Raw genomic sequence first — 17861 nt, 5'->3', positions numbered from 1 at the left:
CGGGCGCAGTGGCTCAAGCCTGTAATCCCAGCACTTTGGGAGGCCGAGACGGGTGGATCACAAGGTCGAGAGATCGAAACCATCCTGGTTAACATGGTGAAACCCCGTCTCTACTAAAAATACAAAAAATTAGCTGGGCGTGGTGGTACGTGCCTGTAATCCCAGCTACTCAGGAGGCTGAGGCAGGAGAATTGCCTGAACCCAGGAGGCGGAGGTTGCGGTGAGTCGGGATCACGCCATTGCACTCCAGCCTGGGTAACAAGAGCGAAACTCCGTCTCAAAAAAAAAAAAAAAAAAAAATTAGCTGGGCATGGTGGCAGGCACCTGTAATCACAGCTACTTGGGAGGCTAAAGCATGAAAGTCACTTGAACCTGGGAGTCAGAGGGAGGCTGCAGTGAACAGAGATGGCACCACTGCCCTCCAGCCTGGGTGACAGAGCGAGACCCTGTCTCAATAAAAAAGAAAAGAAAAATTAAAAAACATACTTTTTTTTTTTTTTTTGAGATGGAGTTTTGCTCTTGTTACCCAGGCTGGAGTGCAATGGCGCGATCTCGGCTCACCGCAACCTCCGCCTCCTGGGTTCAGGCAATTCTCTTGCCTCAGCCTCCTGAGTAGCTGGGATTACAGGCACGAGCCACCATGCCCAGCTAATGTTTTTTGTATTTTTAGTAGAGACGGGGTTTCACCATGTTGACCAGGATGGTCTCGATCTCTCGACTTCGTGATCCACCCACCTCGGCCTCCCAAAGTGCTGGGATTACAGGCTTGAGCCACCGCGCCCGGCCAACAACATACTCTTAACTAGCCAGTGTATCAAAAAAGATATCACAAGGGAAGTCAGAAAATCTTGAGATAAAAGAAATAAAAAACATAACATACCAAAAACTTACAGATTCAAGCAAACAGTGCTAAGAAGGCAATTTACACACATACCATTTTAGCCCATTCAGGCTGCTCTAACTAAATGTCATAAACTGGGTAGGTTATAAACAACAGACATTATTAGAGTTCTGGAGGCTGGGAATTTAACATCAACTCACCAAAAAATTTGGTGTCTGGTGAGGGTTCACAGATGTCTTGCTGTGGCCTTGGCTGGGAGCAGTGGTTGACGCCTGTAATCCCAGCACTCTGGGAGGCTGAGGTGGGCGGATCGCCTAAAGTCAGGAGTTGGAGACCTGCCTGACCAATATGGTGAAACCCTGTCTCTACTAAAAAGACAAAAATTCGCTGGGCATGGTGGCAGGCACCTATAGTCCCAACTACTCCGGAGGCTGAGACGAGAGAACTGCTTGAACCCTGGAGGTGGAGGTTACAGTGAGCAAAGATCGTGCCACTGCACTCCAGCCTGGGCAAGAGGGAGACTTCCTGTCAAAATAAAAATAAATAGAAATTTAGCTGTCTTGTTGTGGTCTCATATGGAGAATGAAACAAAGAAACTACTGAAGTTTCTATTTAAAGGGCACTAACATCACTAATCAAGGAAATGCAAACGAAATCCACAATGAGATACAACCTTACTCCTGCAAGAACTGCCACAATTAAAAAGTTGAAAAACAGTGTCAGCTTGAATGTGAAGAGGGAACACTTTTACACGACTGGTGGGAACGTCAATTAGTACAACCAGTATGGAAAACAGCACAGGGAGTCCTTAAAGAAGTGAAAGTAGAACTACCGTTTTATCCAGCAATCCCACTACTGGGTATCTACCCAAAGGAAAAGAAGTAGTCACATCAAAAGAGACACAAAGACGCGTGCAAATGCATGTTTATAGCATGATTTGCAATTGCAAAGATATGGAACCAACCTAAGTGCCCGTCACTGATGAGTGCATACAGAAACTGTGCTGTATATACACCGTGGGATATACACTCAGCCATAAAAAGGGATGGAATCACGTCTTTTGCAGCGACTTGGATGGAGCTGGAGGCCATTATTCTAAGTGAAGTAATTCAAATGGAAAACCAAAATATTGTATGTTCTGCCACTTTACTTAATGCCACTAAATGGTATGTTATATTTTACATAAATAAGGAGAAAAAACAAGAAGTCTCAATGGAGGCATACCAACATTTCATGGGCACATAGATATGGGTATACTCAGAGAAATAACACAAAGCAATATATTGACTTTTTAAAAATCAGCCAGCTAGTTTGTAATTAACGTATTAGAACATTCATTTAATTTGTTCTCTTTTATCTGCTGCAATGCTTTCTTAAAAACATCACGATTTAGGCCGGGCACGGTGGCTCAAGTCTGTAATCCTAGCACTTTGGGAGGCCGAGGCGGGTGGATCACGAGGTCAAGAGATCGAGACCATCCTGGTCAACACGGTGAAACCCCGTCTCTACTAAAAATACAAAAAATTAGCTGGGCATGGTGGCACGTGCCTGTAATCCCAGCTACTCAGGAGGCTGAGGCAGGAGAATTGCCTGAACCCAGGAGGCGGAGGTTGCGGTGAGCCGAGATCGCGCCATTCCACTCCAGCCTGGGTAACAAGAGCGAAACTCCGTCTCAAAACAAACAAACAAACAAACAAACAAACAAAAAACCCAAAAACATCACGATTTGCTCTTCTACGATGTGCTAGGACATGAACCCAGGTAAAGACAGAAGGTTGAGGCCTCATTTCGCATGGGCCTATATTACTTTCCTGGGTGTCAAGATCATAAAAACACCATCAAAATGATAAGTTAAAGTGCACTGACTGAATTTTTAAAATAATGAGACACAAAAAAGTTACATTTCTGTTGAAACAAATGTTTTATAATTGTTGTAATCTTTCTGAGACACAGGGTCATGCTATGTTGCCCAGGCTGAAGTGAGAGAGAGGCTATTCACTGGCACCATATTTCACAATACAGCCTTGAATTCCTGGGCTCTCCTGCCTCACCCTCTGGAGTAGCTGGGACTACAGTTGTGCACCACTGTACCTGGCTTCTGGGATTTTCCCACAGTTGAAAATCAGCCAAACCCTAGACAAATTTCTTAGGTAAGTCAATTATTATTGAATTGTTTTTTTTCTTACCAACTCTTATCATCAATACACCTTTTCATTATTGAATTCACTTTGAGATCCTCAGAAACAGACTTACTATGAGTGACATCCCATGACAATGTTACTGATCCGGGCGATCCTTGGTTGTCTTTTTGGAAGAAAGAATTTACCCAAAGGACCAATTTGTAAAGCAAGAAAAGTTTATTTGGGAAGTACAAGTACACTTCAGGAGAGGAGTGGGCTGGCCCTGCTGGAGACACCCCCGTGGCATTGTGCACTGGGATCTTCTGCTGCCTCCGTTCTTTCTTTACCCAGTTCTCACCGAAGTCTGGGATCCTCCCTTACCGTGCTTAATACACATGCACGGGAACCAGTCATCAATACGAACCCTGTCTAATGGTGGCACTGCTTCTTACTGCCACCCCAGGAAGGTAGGGCATTCCATTTTGTGCCCACTGTGCCTGCTCAGCTCTCAGGAATCCCCCTTCTGCCCTTTTCCTTCCTTACCAGGATCTAGTTAACAACATTCTGACAGCTGGACCACGGAGTGAGGACTGGGCAAACAGAGAGGTACTCCGGGGAGTTCTTTCCAACATGGATACCTCCCTCTCGTGCCTGCTCACATCTGACTGTCCGCCCTTACATTGCTTCCTCCGGAGTTGGGACCCAGAAATCTTTTGGTAGATGGGGCAGAGGTCATTCTCTGTAGCGACTTCCTGCTGAGAGGGGCCAGCGAGGGTCTTCAGGATCCTTCCTCCTTGCTTGCTGTCATGGTGAGGAGGTTTTGATGACTGCTGCTGTCTCTTGGAAGGTCTGACTCGTGGTGTCCAGAGGAGACCTTGGTTGTCCTTGAGGGAAAGAAAGAGGTTGATATCCCCACCACAAGATCATGTGAAGTCTGATGGTTTCTAGGTGGGAGCAAATAAACTGAGAAGATTCAGAACGCAAGGCTTAAAAAGGAGAAGGAAGGGAGAGGTCAAGGGTCCCAGGAAAGGGAAGAGCTATGAGAATGAAGTCCAGGTGACACCCAGCACAACCAACCCTTAGTAGCCCTTTCCCAAAGGTGAGAGGCCTGGTTTATAAGATCTCTAATGTGCTCCTGGACCTGCCCAGATATGTTAACAGAAAAATACAAGAAGTGTATTAGAAATGTGAAAACCAAAGGAAGAGATACTAGAACTACCCTTAGACAAGCAGTTCTCCATTCTGCTATTTGAAGACAATGAGCTTGATACGGTAGGAATCCTTAAGTCTTCTCTTGGATTCTATATTCTATTGAGACCTAAACTGTCATTAAACTTTCCACTGCAAGGTGATTCTAGGACTGGCATCATAGTGTATGTGGCCAATGGGTCTGTCCCTTCACTAGAAGTTTGGTACTCAAATCTGCTAGAATTTCCTCCCGTGAAGATTGTGAACACAAATGCTGAGTGTTTATGCCCTGAGTGCTGTCTGCACAGAGCTCCATCTTTCTGTGAGCACCATCTCTGACTTCCGTCTTGCTTAGAAGTCCGTCTGCTCTAAGCTCAATCTTGCTAGGAGCTCCCATCACTCAGAGCTCCATCTTGCTCTGAGCACGATCTGCTTGGAGCTCCAATGGCTCAGAGCAATGTGTGGAGTGCCCATCACTCTGAGCTCAATCTTGTTGTGAGAGCATCTTCTCTGAGCTCCACCTCACACTGAGTGACATCTGCTGCAACAAAGCTGCTTCTTGCTCCAAACTCTTATCTGCTCCAAGCTCCTTCTTGCTCAGAGCTCCATCTGCTCCAAGCTCCACCTTGCTTGCAGCTCCAACCACTCCAAGCACTATCTTGCTCTGAGCGCCATCTGCATAGACATTTACCTTACCTGGAGCGCCATCTAGTCAGAGATCCATCTACTCTGAGCTCCATCTTGCATGGAGTTCCAATCACTCTGAGCTCCGTCTTGCTGGGAGCTCCAATCACTTCCAGCTCCATTTTGCTCTGAGCAGCACCTGGTTGGACCTCATCTTACTCTGAGCAACATGTGCTCTGAGCCCCAACTAAAACCTAGCAACATCTCCTCCAAACTCCATTTTGTTTAGAGCTCCTTTCTGCTCAGAGCTCCTTTATGCTCTATCTGCTCCAAGCTGCATCTTGCGCAGAGCTCCAATTGCTCAGAGCAACGTTCAGAGTGCCAATCACTCCGCGCTCCCTCTCGCTCTGAGCACCATCTGCTCGGAGCTCTACCTTATACCAGCAATACCTGCTCCAGGCTCCATCTTGCTTGGAGCTCCTTCTTGCTCAGAGGTCTATCTTGGAGGTCTATCTGATCTGAGCTCCATCTGGTTCGGAGCTCCAAACATTCCAAGCTCCATCTTGCTCTGAGCACCATCCACTTGAAGCTCCATTTGCTCCAAGCTCCATCTTTCTCAGACCTCCAATCACTCCAAACTCCATGTTGCTCTGACACCCTCTGATCAGAGCTTCATCTGCTCAGAGCTCCAACTTCTCCGAGCTCCATCTCACTGAGATCTCCAATCACTTCCAGCTCCATTCTGCTCTGACCACCATCTGCTCCAAGCACCATCTTACTGTGAGCAGCAGGTTCTCTGAGCTCCCTCTCGCTCTGAGCTCCATCTGAAACCGAGCAACATTTGCTCCAAGCTCAATTTTTCTTAGAGCTCCATCTGTTCCAAGCTCCACGTTGCTCAGAGATCCATCTGCTCCAAGCTCCATCTTGCTGAGAGCACCATTCACTTCCAGCTTCATTTTGCTCTGAGCACCATCTGCTCAAGCTCCATCTTGCTATGAGCAACATGTTTTCCGAGCTAAATGTTGCTCAGAGCTGCATCTGCTCCAAGCCCCATTGTGCTCAAAGCGCCAATCACCCTGAGCTCCGTCTTGCTCCGAGCACATCCGCTCAGAGCTCCAATCTCTCAGAGCAATCACCCTGAGCTCCGTCTTGCTCCGAGCACATCCGCTCAGAGCTCCAGTCTCTCAGAGCAATCACCCTGAGCTCCGTCTTGCTCCGAGCACCATCCGCTCAGAGCTCCAGTCTCTCAGAGCAATCACCCTGAGCTCCGTCTTGCTCCGAGCACATCCGCTCAGAGCTCCAGTCTCTCAGAGCAATCACCCTGAGCTCCGTCTTGCTCCGAGCACATCCGCTCAGAGCTCCAGTCTCTCAGAGCAATCACCCTGAGCTCCGTCTTGCTCCGAGCACCATCCGCTCAGAGCTCCAGTCTCTCAGAGCAATCACCCTGAGCTCCGTCTTGCTCCGAGCACCATCGGCTCAGAGCTCCAGTCTCTCAGAGCAATCACCCTCAGCTCCGTCTTGCTCCGAGCACCATCCGCTCAGAGCTCCAGTCTCTCAGAGCAATCACCCTCAGCTCCGTCTTGCTCCGAGCACCATCCGCTCAGAGCTCCAGTCTCTCAGAGCAATCACCCTCAGCTCCGTCTTGCTCCGAGCACCATCCGCTCAGAGCTCCAGTCTCTCAGAGCAATCACCCTGAGCTCCGTCTTGCTCCGAGCACATCTGCTCAGAGCTCCAGTCTCTCAGAGCAATCACCCTGAGCTCCATCTTGCTCCGAGCACCACCCTGAGCTCCGTCTTGCTCCGAGCACCATCCGCTCAGAGCTCCAGTCTCTCAGAGCAATCACCCTGAGCTCCACCTTGCTCCGAGCACCATCCGCTCAGAGCTCCAATCTCTCAGACCAATCACCCTGAGCTCCATCTTGCTCTGAGCACCATCTGCTCCGAGCTCTAATCTCTCAGAGCAATCACCCTGAGCTCTGTCTCTCTCTAAGCACCATGAGCAGAGAGCATTATCTTTCTCAGAGTTCTAATCACTCTTAGGTCCTTCTTACTCTGAGCACCATCTGCTTGGAGCAACATCTTCTGCGAGCTCCTTCTGTTCTGAGCTACAATCACTGAAGTTCCATCTTGCCCTGAGCACCATATGCTTGGTGCTCCACCTCATTCTAAGCACCATCTACTCTGAGCTCCATCTCGCTCAGAGCTCCATCTACTCTAAGCTCCGGGCACAATTTGTTCAGAGCTCCATCTGCTCCCAAAGGACAATTAAAAAATTTATAAACAAGGAGAAAACAATGAACCCAAAGAAAAGGCACCCTACAGATTGGGATAAAATTATAGAAAATCATGTATCCGAAAAGAACTGTTATCTCACATATGCAAGAAACTAAAGGTAATGTAACATGGCTAGCCTAAAAGTTAGAACCTGAGAAATGCCATGTTATAAAAGACAAAGGTGTTTTTAAAATAAGCTGCAACGGCTTCCCCATTCTCTTTGCAATAACTGCTGACCTTGGCTTCTATGAAAAGTGCTTGCTTTTGCTTATCAATAAGTGCTGAAAAGTTGCTTGCCCTGCATCCCCTCACCCTGAAACCAGGATGTGGTTTTTCAGCTTAAAAACCCCGCTCCCCCTGAACTCGGGGCCACGGGTTGGAGAGAACTGAGTCCTCTGTGGTCGCTGGCAATAAGTGACCCTGCAATTTGACATACTTTTGTCTTGGTGTTGACTTTCTATGCTTGGTCCTGTACAACAGTACTACTAGGTGTGCATAATGATAAAGCAACTAAAACCTTTATTTATCCAAACAACCTGCCACTGCCATAAAAACAGAAAGGCTACCCAATGGTCAGAATGAGGGGGTCCCACACACCACCCCAATGAATATACACTGATGCATTTTTCAACACAACACAAAAAGACACAATGGGTAATAAATGATTTTGAGCAAACTGGATAACCACATAAAAAACAGTGAAATAGGACAAAAATCGATGTAAATGACACTGAAGGCCTAAACTCAATCTTAAAACCATTTACTTCCCTCAGGAACAAAGGGTAAGCACGTAGTTTAGAAGACTAATCTATGCGAACAAGTTGCAAAATGTGAAATATAAAAAGAAAAAGAAAAATTAGAAGGAAAAAACCATAGAAAATGAATGCCATGAATTGACAATCTTTTCCACTGTATTTAACTGCACACGGAAGTCACCACTAATATGTAAACACGTGGAACTATGGAAAACATCGGATCTTATGCTGCGAAAAGAAAACAATGAACAGAAGAGAAGGGGCCTCATACACTGAAAGAAAACTAGGGAAAATCCTGTTTTTGAAAGAGGTCGTTATAAAATATGTGCAAGAAACTAACACTACCATGTGGGGTGAAACAAAGACAGAAACAAAAACAAACACCCCAGCTAAGTCTGGGCAAAGGACCTGAATAGACGTGTCTGCAAGGCAGATGTGAAACTGACTCACAGGTAAAAGAGAAGTCTCTCAAAAGCGCTAATCCTCACAACAATGTCAAGGAAAACCGCACTGAGATACAGCTTCCATCCACATTGAATGAATGATACCTAAAACAGAAATAAAAGTTTTCAAAGGAAACAACTAGTACAGACTTTCAGAAGGGGAAACTCTTCTCATACACTATTGGTGGGAATGTCAATGTCTACATACACTGGGAAAAACAGCTGGAAGTGCCTCAAACAAAGCAAAAACGCCATTTCATCTAGCCAGCATTCCATTCCTATGTGGAAGAGATGCCTGCCTTGCCCTCCGTACTGCAGTACTCATGACAGCCAAGTCAGGAAATGCACCTACCTGTTCGTCCATTGATGAAGGGACGAGGAAACTGCAGTATACATCCAGAGCAGAATATTCTTCAACCATAGAAATGGGCGAAATCTCGTCACTTGCGGCCGCGTGGAAAAACCTGAGGAACATTATGTTAAATGAAATAAGCCAGGCAGAGAAAGGCATATACTGCATGGTCTCATGCATGTGGAATCTGAAACACTTGACCTCATCAACAGTGGTTACCAGAGGCTGTGGGGAAGGGGGGCCTAGGCAGGGATTGGTAATGGGTACAAAGTTACACTTAGAAAACAGATCAGTCCTGCCCTTCTCTTCCACAGCAGGGTGACCAGGGTTAATATTGTAGTGAATTTTCTAAACAGTTGGAAAGGATTCTGAGTATCATCTCCACAGACAAATAATACCTAGAGGACTTCATAGATGCTAAATATTGTGATTTGATCAATATGCTAGGTGTACCCGTATCAAAATGGCCCCTGTATCTTTTAGTTATACACATATACTCTACGGTAATCTCTTTAAAAAAAAAAAGGATACCAATGACGCTAAAATTTACATGAAACCGTGAAACACCCTGAATTTCAAAGCAACCCTGAAAATACAAAGTACATGGAATGCATCACTGTCCTCCATTTGAAATTATACTGAAAAGCCAGTTATCTAAACAATCCATGACTGGCACTAACCGAGAAACCCAGACCAACAGAGAGAATGAGGGAGCTCAATCACAAACCCGAATTCCTAGGGAGTGTACACATTCTGTAAAAGAACACCGAAAGACACGACGAAGAAGGGAAAATCTGTTTAGTAAATGGATTTGAAAACTGGATATCCCTACGTAAGTAAAACAGGACCCCTATTGTGTAAAAAGACCAAAGTTTAACTCAAAATGAATTAGAGACTCATAAACAAAACCTGAATGCATCAAACTCTTCCAATGAGAAGACACACAGTGTGGGTGTATTTAGGTCAGTGTGGATCTGTGCTCAGTGTGTCAAAACAAAATGCAAAACACAAGGGGAAAAACTCATAGGTGATGGACTAGTTTGCTCACGATTCCGGTTTTCCTCATCGGTCACCTGCATCAAAGGACAACAAGAAAACAGACACACATGGGACTGCATCATACATTAGAGTTTGTGCCCAAGCAGATTTTTAAAAAATCCATAAATAAAATAAAAAATTATACTGAAGTTTACAAGAAAGGTTTCAGCAAACCTACATCTGATGAAAGGTTGTCTTCAAAATGTCTAAGCAACAAACAGTATTTACTAGCAAAAACACAAAAGAGAAACTAATAACTAAACAAAATGGGGCCAAAGAACCTAAATAGACATTTCTGCAAAGAAGACGTTAACACTGAAAACAAGTTTTAAAAACTTAGATAACATCACAAATCATGAGAAAGATGTAAATCAAAACAACACACATCATCTCACTAATTCATATGGATGTTATCAAAGCAATAAAATACATGAAAAGAGACACAAATGCTGGTGTAAATTTCCACACAGGAACTCATTTGGTAAGAACATTAATCAGTATATATACTACAGAAACCAGTGGGAGATTCCTCCAAAAGTTTAACCTATACCTACCACTTCATCTAACAAGTGTACTACTAAGTATGCTTTCAGGGGAAAAGAAATCAGTCCATGAGAGAGGCATATGCCATCCTATGTGGACTGCAGCACTATTCACAATTGCCAAGACAAAGAATAGACTTACCTGCCCATCCGCAGATGAAGGGATACTTGGTGGATGTACACAAACAGAATCGTCTTCAGCCAGAAAACCAGAATGAAATTTCATCATTTGGAGCCACACTGTTGAACCTGGAAGACATCATGGTATATGACCTAAGACAGGCAGAAATAGAAAAACCAATGTAGAATCCAAAATGAAAGGCATCACTGCACAGGTCTAGAAAGCACAATAGTTATTAAAGGTTGGACGGAAGAAGGGGGATGGGCAGAGGTCGAAATAGACCCAAAGTTCACTTAGATGAGAGGAATGAACTGTTCCCGCTGTTCCACAGCCAAGTGACCAGAGGCTAACACAACATCACACCCTTTTCACAAAATCTGGGAGATTCCAAATGTTTTCACCACAAAGAAATTAACAACTGTTTCTGATAATAGAGCCTCTAAATATCCTGATTTCATCATTCCTCTATGTCTGCACTAATCAAAATGCCCCACTCTAACTCCTTCTATTGTATACCTTTACTATATGACCAACATTTTAAAAAACGATCTAAATATACAATGCTAAAATTCATGTGGACCACAAAACACAATGAACTTCCAAAGCAATCCTGAGAAATCCCAACTACCTCGGTCGTGTCACACTTCCCGATGTTAAATTTCATTGAAAAGCTAGGGACCCCATTCCACCCAGAGCAGTGGAACAGATTTGAGGACCCAGACGTAAACCCTCACCCCTAACACCATCTGATCTTCAACCAAATCCACAAAAATAAGCTTTTGAGAAAAGACTCCCTCCTTTCAATACATAGCGCTGGCATAAATGACCAGCCAGCTGCAGAAGAAAAACAGTGGGCCCCGTGTCTCACGGTGCACAGACAAAAACTCAAGATGAATCAAAGATGTAAACGCAAGACCTCACATATGAAAAGCCTGCAAGAGAACCCAGAAACACCCTTCCTGACGAGGATTTGGCACAGCATGGATCTGTCTCAGTCTCCAAAAGCACGTGCAACTAAAACAACTATTGCCCAGTGGCACCTAATACACAGAAGAGCTGCTGCACAGAAGAAATGACCAACAGAGTGAACAGACGGCCTGCAACACGGGAGAAAATGTTCCCACGCATGTATCTGATGAAGGCTAATGTCCAGGATCTACCTTAAAGATGTTAAGCAAATCGGGTCGGGCGCGGTGGTTCAAGCCTGTAATCCCAGCACTTTGGGAGGCCGAGGCGGGTGGATCACGAGGTCAAGAGATCGAGACCATCCTGGTCAACATGGTGAAACCCCGTCTCTACTAAAAATACAAAAAAAAATTTAGCTGGGCATGGTGGCGCGTGTCTGTAGTCCCAGCTACTCAGGAGGCTGAGGCAGGAGAATTGCCCGAACCCAGGAGCCGAGATCGCGCCATTGCACTCCAGCCTGGGTAACAAGAGCAAAACTTTGTCTCAAAAAAAAAAAAAAAGATGTTAAGCACATCAATCAGGAAAACAAAAACTCAAAGAAGAAAGGGCAAGGGGCATGAACACATGCAACTCAAAAGAAGGCTTACAGCACCGACACACACGACAACATTTCTCTACCCCAGTCATCATCAGAAAAAGGCAAAGCAGAAGGCCCACGAGATGGTACTGCACACTGGCCAGGATGACGATCAGGACACGGTCCACAAGAGCGAATGCAGGCGAGGCCCAGGAGAGGGACGCTGCTCTGCCGCTGGTGGAAATGCAAACCAGTTCAGATGCCATGGAAAGCAACGTGGGCATTTCTCAAATGACTTTCTCCACATCACTAATACTCACAAAAATGTCCATGAAAGCCACCCTAACATTCCGTCTCCTTCCACTCGCTATGAATACTACAAAAAAGAAAACACAAATTTTTGAAGGCGCCAGCCAGTGTAGACTTACAGAAAGGTAACCTCTTCGACACTATTGGTGGAGATGTAAACTAGTTTACACACTATAAGAAACAGCAAGAGGTTCCTGAAAAACTTCACAGTACAACTACCGTGTCAGCTGGCAGCCCCACCACTGGTTCCACATTTAAAGCAGTTGAAATCCCTGGGCTGAAGAGAGCTATCTGCCTTCCATGGGTACTGAGGCACTTGTAACTGTGGCCAGGGTACAGAACCAGCCTACCTGTCCACACACAGCTGCAGGGATGAAGAAACTGCTGTACAGATACACCACGGAGTACGTTCCAGCCATAGAGCTCTGGGAAATCCTGCCATCTGCAGCCGCATGAAGAAACCTGGAGAACATCAGGTGCAACGAATGAGCCTGGTACACAAAGTCCCATTCCACACGATCTCAGGCATGCAGGCTGAAAACATCTTCATCTCCTAGAAGCAGAAAGTTCAATAGGGGTTACTAGTGGTCACTGGGAAGAGGGGGAGGGTCTGGGAAGGAATCAGTAATGCGTAAAAAGTTACTCTCAGATGAGAGCAATCAATCCTGGTCTTCTATTCCACAGCAGGGTGATTGGCCTTAACACAAATGTATCATATGTCCCAAAGTAACACAAATGTATCATATGTCTCGAAAAATATTCTGAATGTTGTTACACAAAAAAATCATAACTATAGGAGGCGAAGAGATGCTAAATAACCCAATTTGACCATTACTCAGCATACGCATGTATCGAAATCTTCCCCGTACCCTCTAATTATATACATTTATATATGGCAAATGGTGTTTTAAGATATATAAAGGAAACAATGCCAAAATTCTCATGGAAACGTGAAACACCCTTAATTTCCAAAGTTATCCTGAGAAACACAAACCATGTGGCATGTATCACATTCCCTGAGTTCTAATTAAATGAAAATCCCTAGTTAACCAACCCATATGTCACTGGTAAACACAGAGAAATACAGACCAGTGAGTAAAATGAGGGCGCCCAATAATAAAACACAAATTTACATAGAGTGAACACATTTTTCAAAACACGACCAAACTGACACAATGGGAAAGGTTTTCAAAACTAGGTATCCACATGCAAAAGAGTAACATAGGACTCTTATGGTATGAAATACACAATAATCAACTGAAAATGATTAAAGATTATACACAAAACTTGCAACCATAAAGCTCCTATAAAGACAACCTCCGGTGTGCATGTATTTACTGCAACTTGGATGTATGCTCACGATTTGCAAAAACTAACAAAAATACAAGGAAAAGAAAATCATGGACAATGGACTGCTTTGGTAGCGATTTTTTCTTGATTAGTAACCAACATCACAGCTAACCAAGAAATCATACACATGTGGGGCCGCGTCAAACTGAAGAGTTTGTGCCTAATAAACAATGAACAAAATGAAAAAGCATACTAAAAATTGTAAGAAAAATTTAGGCAAACATTCGGTTGGATAAGGAGTTACTTTTGAAAAGGTACAAGCCAGTAACACTACCAGCTGGACGAAAAAAAAAAAAGGCAGAAAAATAACGAAACCAAATAACCTGAAGAGATATTTGTGCAGACAAGAAACTGATGCAACGTTTGCAAAAACGTGGTTTCCATTACTATGCATGAGAAAGATGAAGATCAAAGCCACACTCAGATTATCTCACTCCAACTAGAATGAACATTACAAACAGATTAAAATATTTAAAAAGACAACTTCTAGTATGAATTTCCACAAAGGGGAACTATTTGTGGAAACGTAAATTAGTATCAATGCCATAAAAAACAGTTAGGGGTCCTGCAAAGAATAGAAAAGAAAACTACCATACCATCTAGGATTCCCACTACTGGGTATACATTCAACCTACCTGTCCATCCACAGATAAAGGGATCATACTCTCGTATGCATACCCTAGGGAATATTCTTCGGCCACCAAAATGATGAAAGAGTGTCATGTGGAGCAACCAAGGTGAACCTGGAAAACATTCCGTTAAATGTAATAAGCTGGGCCAAGAAAGACAAACACTGAATCTTAAGATGTCTATCTTAAAGAGATAAAGGGCCGGGCGCGGTGGCTCAAGCCTGTAATCCCAGCACTTTGGCGGGTGGATCACGAGGTCAAGAGATCAAGACCATCCTGGTCAACATGGTGAAACCCCGTCTCTACTAAAAATACAAAACATTAGCTGGGCGTGGTGGTACGTGCCTGTAATCCCAGCTACTCAGGAGGCTGAGGCAGGAGAATTGCCTGAACCCAGGAGGAGGAGGTCGTAGTGAGCCGAGATCGTGCCATTGCACTCCAGCCTGGGTAACAAGAGCGAAACTCCGTCCCAAAAAAAAAAAAAAAAAAAAAAAAGAAGAGATAGAAAGCGCAATATTGGTTACCAGGGTACCAGGGTCTGGGAGATAGAGGGGGAGTGGGGATTGGTTATGGAAGCAAAGTCATCTTAATCTTAAAGGAATAAATCTGAGTGTTCTCTGCTCCTCAGTCTGGTGACTGGAGTTAACAATATTATATTTTTCAAAAGAACAAGAAAGGAGAATTTTGAGTGTTCCCGTCACACAAAAATAGTATCTTATGAGGGAATAGAGATCCTAAGTACCCTGATTTGATCATTACCCTATCTATATGTGTGAAAATGTACCCCTAATTATGCACCTTTATGCTGCGAAAAAAAGTTAACAGAAATAAATACATATTGCTAAAAGTCACAGGGAACCATAAGAGCAATTCATATCTAAAGGAATCCTGAGAAATACAATCAAAGTGAGGACCCACAATCCTCGATATTCAATCACACTGCCAAGCTGCAGTTATGCAGCAGATACATGGTACTTGTACAAAAACAATACCTAGAACTGTGGACAAAAACGGGGAGGGCAAAACAAGCTCAACGCAAATATGGACACAGTCAACTCCCTTTGATAAAGACCGCCGCAATGTGGAAGGCAGAGTCTGCTCAATGAACACCTTTGAGAAAAATGGTATCTGGATGCAGACGAGAGAAGCCGAATCTTTATTTTACAGGATATATGAAAATCAACCGTCCCCCCACCCTCCGGCAAAAAACAAACAAACAAAACCCCGAAGACCTGAACAAATGACCATAAACCACAAATGTTTTTAACTAAAACACAGCTTGGGCATATATTCTGGGTCACTTGAATCTCTGCTCACCTTTGCAAAGAAAAAAAGAAACAGAAGAAAAACCTCATTGACGATTAAATGCTTTGTCACTGAGAAGTATTTTCTTACATGGGTGACCAAAATTACATGCATAAAACGCACAAATAAACATGGACTACATCAACCTGAAAAGTTTCTGCACAGCACAGAAACTACTCTCCAAATAAAAAAAATCATCCTATAGATTAGGCCAAAATTTCAGGTAATCATGTAATTCATGAGTTGTCATCTAAGGTGTACACAAAAAAACACTACAAAGTAGCAAAAGAATCTAATACCTCGCAAAGGAGCTGAACAGACAATTCTGCGACATAAATTCGAACAACAGATAAAAGGTCCTCAAAATTAACTATCCGACAAAGTTAACTGAAAACCACACACAGATCATCTCACACTTATTGAATATTCCTACAAAGCTTTTTTAAAAATAGGAGAGGCCAGGCTCGGTGGCTCACGCCAGTAATCCCAGAACTTTGGGAGCCCGAGGCAGCAGACCACCTGAGGTCACGAGTTTGAGACCAGCCTGATCAATATGGAGAAACCCCGTCTTTACCACTGATAAAAAATTAGCCCGGCGTGGTGGCGGCCCGTGTAGTCCCAGCTACCCAGGAGGCTGAGACGGGAAAATGGCTTGAACCGGGGAGCGCAGGTTGCAGTGAGGCCAGACGGCAGCGAGATTGTCTCCAGAAGCAAAAAAAAAAAAAGGGGGGGGACGCGGGTACGGTTTTGGAGAAGAGCGAACTCATACAGTGCAGACGAAAGCGAAATCAGAATGCGCACCACGGAAAACAGCTAAATACCTGGCGACCCCTCAAAGAGCGGACCGTGCAGACGTCCCCCGCTCTGCTGTGCTCCAGCGAGGCCTCTTTCTAAAGGTCCCGAGACTTCGGAATGACCCCGGACCGCAGCTCGGAGGGTCCCCGGGCCCGGCGCTCCGACACGCTGGACGCGGCTCGCGCACCTCCCCGGCCAGGACCCCGCCACCGCCGCCGCGCAGGCCGCGGGGCCCAGGGGCTCCCAGGGAGTCGGGGCGCAAAGGGAGCGGCGCGGAAGGAGCGGGGAGGCGCGGAGGGCTCCCGGTGGGGTCCGTGCCCCGACACTTACCGCGGAAACCCGCCTCCTGCTCCCCCGTCACGTGGAAGCCATCACGGCTTCTCCGAAGCTCGCTGGGACCGCGCGGCCGCTTCTGGACCCCCGACTTCCCGGCTCCGCTTCTGCCGGCTGCTCCCGCGCCGCCAACGCCCCCGGCCGCCGCTTGCCTCGCCCCGACCAGGTCGCCGCCGCCCCTGCTCACGTCCACGACGAGGCGCTTCTGCCGGCCCGGGGCGGCGCCGTCCGGGCTTCCGTAGAGCGCGCGCCGCAGCGCCCCCGGCGGCCGGCGGACGCCCCACCCCCCCTTAAAGCGGCCGCGGCTCGGACTGCGCGGAAGCGGCCTCGCGTCGCGGCCCAGGCTGAGCCTCCGCCCGGCCTCCGCGGAGGACGAAAGGGCCGGGTCTCTCCTGCCGGCTCTCGGGCCCTGGAGGTGGCAGGGGTGGGGCCCTGGACCCCAGCCCCGAGCTCGGCTGCCTTTGCCCGGGGAGCTCCCGGGACCTGCCCCGCACCCCAGCTTCGCGATCCGCAAAGGAGGCGGCCTGGCCGGAGCTCCGGGGTCCCTCGGGCGCGGCGCCTCGGGATGCGGGGCGGGCTGCCGGGTCCCTCCGCAGAGGCGGCCTTAGAACCCCGGAAACCTGGGGCTGGAGGGACAGTCCCCAGGCCGGCGGGGCCTCCCCGTCCCATCCGTCCTGTGGGAGCCCGGGGGCCTCGCTGGGGCCCAGACACCGCGGCCAAACCGGGGCTGCCGGGGTCCCCGGCTCCCCAGGAGGCAGGCAGGGGCCCTGGGGTCCGGCGCCGCCGCCCCTCCACCCCATGCTGGGTCAGCCCCGGCGGGGCCCTGCGGACGGACCCAGCCAGCCCCTTCCCGGGGAGAGGGACCCGCGCCGCATCGGTGTCTGTGACGCCCACGGGAGGGCCGCGCTGGCCTGTCCCGCGGATCTGGGGCGACGCGGGGGAACCCCAGCCACCTGGCCGTCATGCTGAAACCTCGCCTCTCCTACAAATACGAAAATTAGCCGGGCGTGCTGGCGCCCGCCTGTAATCCCAGCGACGGGAGGGGCTGAGGCAGGAGAACCCCTTGACCCCGAGGAGGAGGTTGCAGACCTGGGGTCACTGCAGTCTCCGCCTCCCGGGCTGAAGCAATTCTCCTGCCTCAGCTTCCCGGGCAGCTGGGATTACAGGCACCCATCACCGTGCGCGGCTAATGTTGGTATTTTTAGTAAAGACGGGGTTTCACCATGTTGCTCAGGCTGGTCTCAAACTCCTGACCTTGTGATCTGCCATCTTGGCCTCCCAAAGTGCTGAGATTACAGGTGTGAGCCACCTTGCCCTGCCGGGTCAGGAGTTCAAGAACAGCCTGACCAACATGCTGAAA

The sequence above is a fragment of the Saimiri boliviensis genome, chromosome 20 (genome assembly GCF_048565385.1).
Source record: "Saimiri boliviensis isolate mSaiBol1 chromosome 20, mSaiBol1.pri, whole genome shotgun sequence".
Classification (NCBI taxonomy): domain Eukaryota; kingdom Metazoa; phylum Chordata; class Mammalia; order Primates; family Cebidae; genus Saimiri; species Saimiri boliviensis.
This window is presented reverse-complemented; position numbering follows the sequence as displayed.